Source organism: Emydura macquarii, unplaced genomic scaffold (assembly GCF_026122565.2).
Source record: "Emydura macquarii macquarii isolate MOO-44397 ecotype Brisbane River unplaced genomic scaffold, CSIRO-AGI_Emac_v2 contig_2365, whole genome shotgun sequence".
NCBI lineage: Eukaryota > Metazoa > Chordata > Testudines > Chelidae > Emydura > Emydura macquarii.
Genome location: NW_027132502.1, coordinates 3,363,496 through 3,369,766, shown reverse-complemented (window position 1 = coordinate 3,369,766; position 6,271 = coordinate 3,363,496).

Genomic DNA, 6,271 nt, shown 5'->3' with positions numbered 1-6,271 from the left:
GTAGCCAAGTTCTGACTCAGGTAATTCTGTCCTGCAACCCTAAAATTTCAGTTGCATGTGGTATTCTTCACTTCCTGTCTTAAACTGGTGCAGAGCATCGGTCTTTATTTATATTGCAGTAGTGCCTGGGAGACCCTTGTGACAGGCACTGTACAAACAGAACAAAAAGAAAAGCTTTGTGATGTAAATAAATATAGCAGTGCTGATCCGCAGTAATTATATCCCTGTCTAGAGTAAATATGTCACTAGTGTGTGTGTGTGTATTTATATAAATAAGATTTTCCTGGCAGATGATGTGACAGACACAAGTGTCATAAAAACATAAACACAGCCATGGCCATACTGGGTCATACCAATGGTCCACCTATCCCAGTATCCTGTCTTCCAACAGTGGCCTATGTCATATGCCTCAAAGGGAATGAACAGAACAGGGCAATTATTGAGTGATCCATCCCATGTCATCCAGTCCCAGCTTCCAGCAATCAGCGGTTTATGGTCATCCACAGCATGGGGTTGCATCCCTGACTATCTTGGCTAATGGCCTTTGATGGACTCTCCATGAATGTATCGAATTCTTTTTTGAACCCAGTTATAGTTTTGGTCTTCACAGCATCCCCTGGCAAGGAGTTCCACGGGTTGACTGTATGTGGTGTGAAGAAATATTCCTTTTTGTTTGTTTTAAACCTGCTGCTTATTAATTTCATCAGATGACCTCTAGTTCTTGTGTTGTGTGCAGGAATAAGTAACATTTCCTTATCCACTTTCTCCACACCATTCACAATTTCATAGATCTCTATCGTATCCTCTCTCAGTCGTCTCTTTTCCAAGCTAAACAGTCTCAGACTTTTTAATCTCTCCTCATGTGGATCTGACACATGGTCCATATTGCATTAAATGTGTCTCTAATTCTGGAGAAACAATGCAACATAATGGACTGAGCACTAGATTGGAAGCCAGGAACTACTGAGACAAACTGCTACTGCCTCTCTATGTGGCCTTTGGCAAGTCATTTTGCTGTTCTGTGCCTCAGTTTCCGCCATCTGTAGGTGGGGGTTCTGTGGACTGATGTTTGTGAGGTTATTGTTATTATAATCAGATAGTTATTGCCACTCCAGCAGGATTCCCAAGAAAAGTTTGCTACAGGACATGGCACCTGCCATGGGAAAATAGCATGTTTTAAAGTACGAAACATTCAGCTGCCCCTGAGATACATGAAACCCATCTCTGGCAGCCCTATGGGAGCGGAGGCAAGGAAAGAAAGACCCCATGCATCAACCTTGGCCAGATTGTTTAGAAATGAATCTGGGCATCACGTGGCTTCTGCCTTGAGCATTAACTTCTGGGCAAACTCCTCCTAAGTGTAACAGTGGTGGCTGGGCACCTCAGACAAGTCTGGGTCTGTTTTAAGCAGAATCCAGCATGAGCCCATGCGTGGGAAATTCCTGACTCGCCACAGCTCAGCTGTTTGGCTGACTCAACAGCTTCTCTTCCCAGGGAATGGATGCAGTGCTATGGAGGTAATTAAGCACCATGGGTAGCAATTTGGTGCAGCTGTGTTACGTAGTGCTCCAGCGCTAAGTCAGTGCAGGTAGGGTGACAGTTCAATGGCGTGCACCGCATTGCTATTGCCATGCCACAGGGATAAAATTCAGCAGACCTAGAGCAATGACCGTTCGAAGGCAGTAATGCAGTAGCACGAAGCTAATTCATTGTGCCATGGAGTGTAATGCAATGCCACAGCGGTATTGCAGCACCATAGCAGTGCAATGAAAGGAGGGCAACGCTAGGGGTAATTCAGTACCATGCAGGTAGTGCAGTACAGGTGGTTTTTAAGGCCTGGCTTGACAAAGCCTTGGCTGGGATGATTTAGTCGGAGTTGGTCCTACTCTGAGCACGGGGTTGAACTAGATGATCTCCTGAGGTCCCTTCCAACCCTAACTTTCTGTGATTCTATGATGCAGCATCACAGAGGTCTCGCAGACCCCTGAGCAGTGAGGCAGTATGACAGGGTTAATGCGGTGACACTGGGGGAATCAATGAAAACTTTCTTCCTTCCATTCGGGTCCTGCACTCCGTTCCAAAACCGCACCGCATCTCATTGCTGTGATTCATGAAAAGGCTGCATGGAGATGGAAGACAATTTGTTGCTACCTGAGAACAGTCTACTGCCCTCCCCCATGCAGAACATCCCATGAATAACTGATCAAGTAAGAAATATACCAATTCGGTCCCGCCAAAGTCAAGCTGTCTGGCTGCCAAGCTGTCCCTTTCCTTCTTTGCTGCTGCCTCTGGGAGGGCCACATCAAAAGACCCATGCTTAGCTACACTTAAAAAGTTTGTCAGTGTAACCTTATCAGTATAGCTATTCCAGTAAACCCTCCAACTTGAGACCCAGTCTATACCGGTAAAAAGTCCTAGCCTATACCAGTCCCTTGGGTGAAATAAGCTGGCAAGAGGACATTTTTGCTGGTATCACTGCACTTATGCTAGAGCTTTTATCAGCACAGCCGTGTCAGCAGAAAATCACACCCTTAGCTGACAGAGCTATGCCATGAACCCCTCTGAGAGCAGCCCAGTTCTTAGTGGTGGCAGCAGCACAGGTCGTAACTCCCACTAATGTAAAGGCAATTACAAGATGCAGCATAATGAGCTTCACTCTGATGCCATCCATTTTAAGAACAATGAATGGCACCGTAGGACACCCAGGTCCCTTACTCCAGAAATCTCAGTATGGTGAAGAGGAGCCATGGGGAACCTGACAAAGATTCCAGCGTTTCCAACACCTGTATCAGGAGAGATGTTTTCTCTAAAGAAAGAAAAACAGTTTCAGTTTCAAAAGTTAGGGAGAAGGATTGAAATGATCCTCTGCAGCGCTGAGAACATAGACACCGGCGAGCTACTGAAGGCTGGAAATTAAACAGACTAGAAAGCCAAATGAAACCAACCAGTCGGGTTTCATTGCTCTAGATGTGTGAAGTGCAGAAAAGTAAACAAACAGCATGGGTTGGGAAAAGTAAATGAGTTATTACAGATGATTTGTGCGTGAATGATCTCCAGCATTATCACATATAGTGATGAGAGCAGGATAAATATTGATAAGACAGGGAAGGGGGGGAAATGAACACATTCTTTTGATCGTATTTGCTGTCTGGACTTTTAAAGATATACATTACTGGTAAAATACAATTGAACTTGTTGGCTCTAAGAGGAAGATGAGGGGGCAATTTTAGGAGCATAAATATAGCTTGGTGGGGGGCTGAGTCGGCAGTATAAAGACCAGCAAGAAGGTCTGTAAATGTATTACAAAAAAGTGTGCTACTAGAACAAGGATGGAAGGTTTTTAAGAGACACACAGAGAAAGGTCCAAACTCCCCATAGAAATCTACTGTGTTGTAGGATCTGGTTACATCTTGGTAGTGGTCAGTATGATTAAAACACTGTTCAGCCTTGCAGTGAGATGGGATCAAACTACGTTAACAGACGATGCTAAAATGTCCAGCTTTGCATCCAGGTGCAGCAATGTGTTTTTCTTAGGTAGATGGGCCTATGCGCATAAGCACAAGCTGTTGCCAGGACTTCCCTGTGTACCACCCAGCCAAGCAGTGTTGTCATCTGAATCCTTGATTGCCCAGGGCTAAAGGGTGAAATCAGTGAGTATGGACTGGATGATACGCTCATTCAGACACATGAAACCTACTGTATGCAAATCCAGGTTTGCCTTTCTCCACTTCTGCAACTATCTAGCTCAGTGATACTCAGACCTCAGTGATTCAGGAGCCAAATTAGTGATCAGCGTTACCCAAAAGAGCCACAGTAGTGTGAATTCATTATTTCATTTACTATATATATACATATTATTCTCACAGCAAAATGGCTGACCAAATATTATTATTTTATCAACTACAATTGGTTAATAACATAGTAAAAGCCTCCTGATTGGTTAATAATTAAATCACACAGTGTTTTAATATCATGTGCTGCAAAAAGCCATAGGAGACACATTAAAGAGCCACTGAGTATCACTGATCTAGCTGATTGATGGTGACTAGTTAGCATGGACAAGGGCAAATTATATACAGCATTGTGTCAGCGAGTAGTGAGTAAAGTCTCCTGGCATCTGAGTTTACCCACCATGTGTTAACATGATGCTGACCATAACTTGTCCTTGTCTGCAGGGATGCATCAGACCTGGCCGGCATCCTGCTACCACCATAATAGTTAAAAAACATAGTGAAATGTAATTTAGTTTCCAAGTAAAGACAAGCCTACATTGAATTACAAGTCCCAATTTTGTCCTTTTCCACCACCCTTTGAGTCCCCAGAAAGAATAAAATAATAGTAGCAAAGGGAAAAAAAGTGTTAACTACTTCCCCTTTCATCTCAAGGGGATGTTAACTATGATCACATACTAATTTGATTTGCAAAGCTTTTCTGGTCAGCTCCTGCAACTCTGAGTTTATGAAGATCTACTCCTGTCAAAAAACCTGTTTTCATTATTTTTACATTAAAAATGGAGGCTCTGATGCCCCCTTATGGAAAAACCCCTGTGACAGCAACTTAAGCTCCAGCCCCTTGCTGATTTAACTGATGTCTACATGGCAAGCAGATGCAAATAGCCTTGCCTTCTCTATCACAGTCTCTACTTACATTAGCTTGGTTAAAGTTGTTACATTGCAGACTTCCAGTAAAGAGTGGGAGGGGAATTAATGCCAAACAGACTCCGATTAGTCAGTGACTAACACGTCCGAGAGGGTTGTGATGTCACTATTTCACAGCAAATGATGTTATAGGAGCTACTGACAGCAGGTGTTTTAAGGGTGGCTACACTTCAAGGTGGGGGTGTAATTTCCAGTATGAGGAGACATTCCTGCACTAGCTCTGTTCAAGCTAGTGTGCTAAACGTAGAAGTGCAGCCACTACACCACAAGTGGTGGGAGGGGCTAGACGTACCTACAGACTCCGATGGGATTGTACTCAGGGCAGTTACTTCCTCCCACTGCCACAGATACACTTCTACGTTTAGCACGCAAGCTAAAAGACAGCTAGCATGGGTTGGTCTCCTTGAGCTGGGAATTACACCCCAGCTAAAAATATAGACATAAGAACGGCCATCCTGGGTCAGATCAATGGTCCATCTAGTCAACTATCCTGTCTTCCAACAGTGGCCAATGGCAGGTGCTTCAGAGGAAATGAAGAGAACAGGTCATCACCAAGTGATCCATCCTGTCGCCCATTCCCAGCTTCTGGAAAACAGAGGCTTGGGTTACTTCAGAGCATGGTTTTGCATCCCTGCCCATCCTGGCTAATACCCACTGATGGACCTAGCCTCCAAGAACTTAATCTAGTTCTTTTTTGAACCTTGTTATATAGTCTTGGCCTTCAGAACATCCTCTGGCAAGGAGTTGCACATGACTGTGTGTTGTGTGAAGAAATACTTTCTTTTGTTCGTTTTAAACCTGCTGCCTATTTCATTTGATGACACCTAGTTCTTGTGTTATGAGATGGAGTAAATAACACTTCCTTATTTGCTTTCTCCACATCAGTCATGATTTTATAGACCTCTATCACATTCCCCCCCTTAGTCATCTCTTTTCCAAGCTGAAAAGTCCCAGTGTTCTCATCTGTCATCATATGGAAGCTGCTCCATACCCCTAATCATTTTTGTTGCCCTTTTCTGTACCTTTTCCAATTCCAATTTATCTTTTTTGAGATGGAGCAGCCAGATTTGCACGCAGTATTCATGATGTGAGCATACCACGGATTTATGAAGTGGCAATATATTTTCTGTCTTATTATCTAGCCATTTCCTAATGATTCCCAACATTGTTAGCTTAGACATATCTTAGTGTTACTGAGGATAACATTTTACAGAGTAAGCTCTTTAAGGCAGGGATTGCCTCTTACTTTGTGTTTGAACAATGCCTAGCATAATTAGGTCTGGATCTTGGTTGGTCCCTAGACACTACCATAATAAACATGATTAATAATGATAGTATTGTCCATTAAAATGTATTGGATTCGTACGGGTTGGGATCCGAAATTTTGGATGTTTGTACAAAATAGGGTCCAACAACAGCAAAGATAATTTACTGTGTCTAATTGAATCTGTCATATATATGGTATTTCTACAGCACCTACATTTTGTGCTATCTAAACTCAGGACCGTCTCAATTCACTTGCCATTGGAAGTGAGCAGAACCCACACTCTGGCCTGTGCTCCACAGGTACATCTACACTGCAAGCGAAGGTGTGATTGTAGCATGAGTAGGCA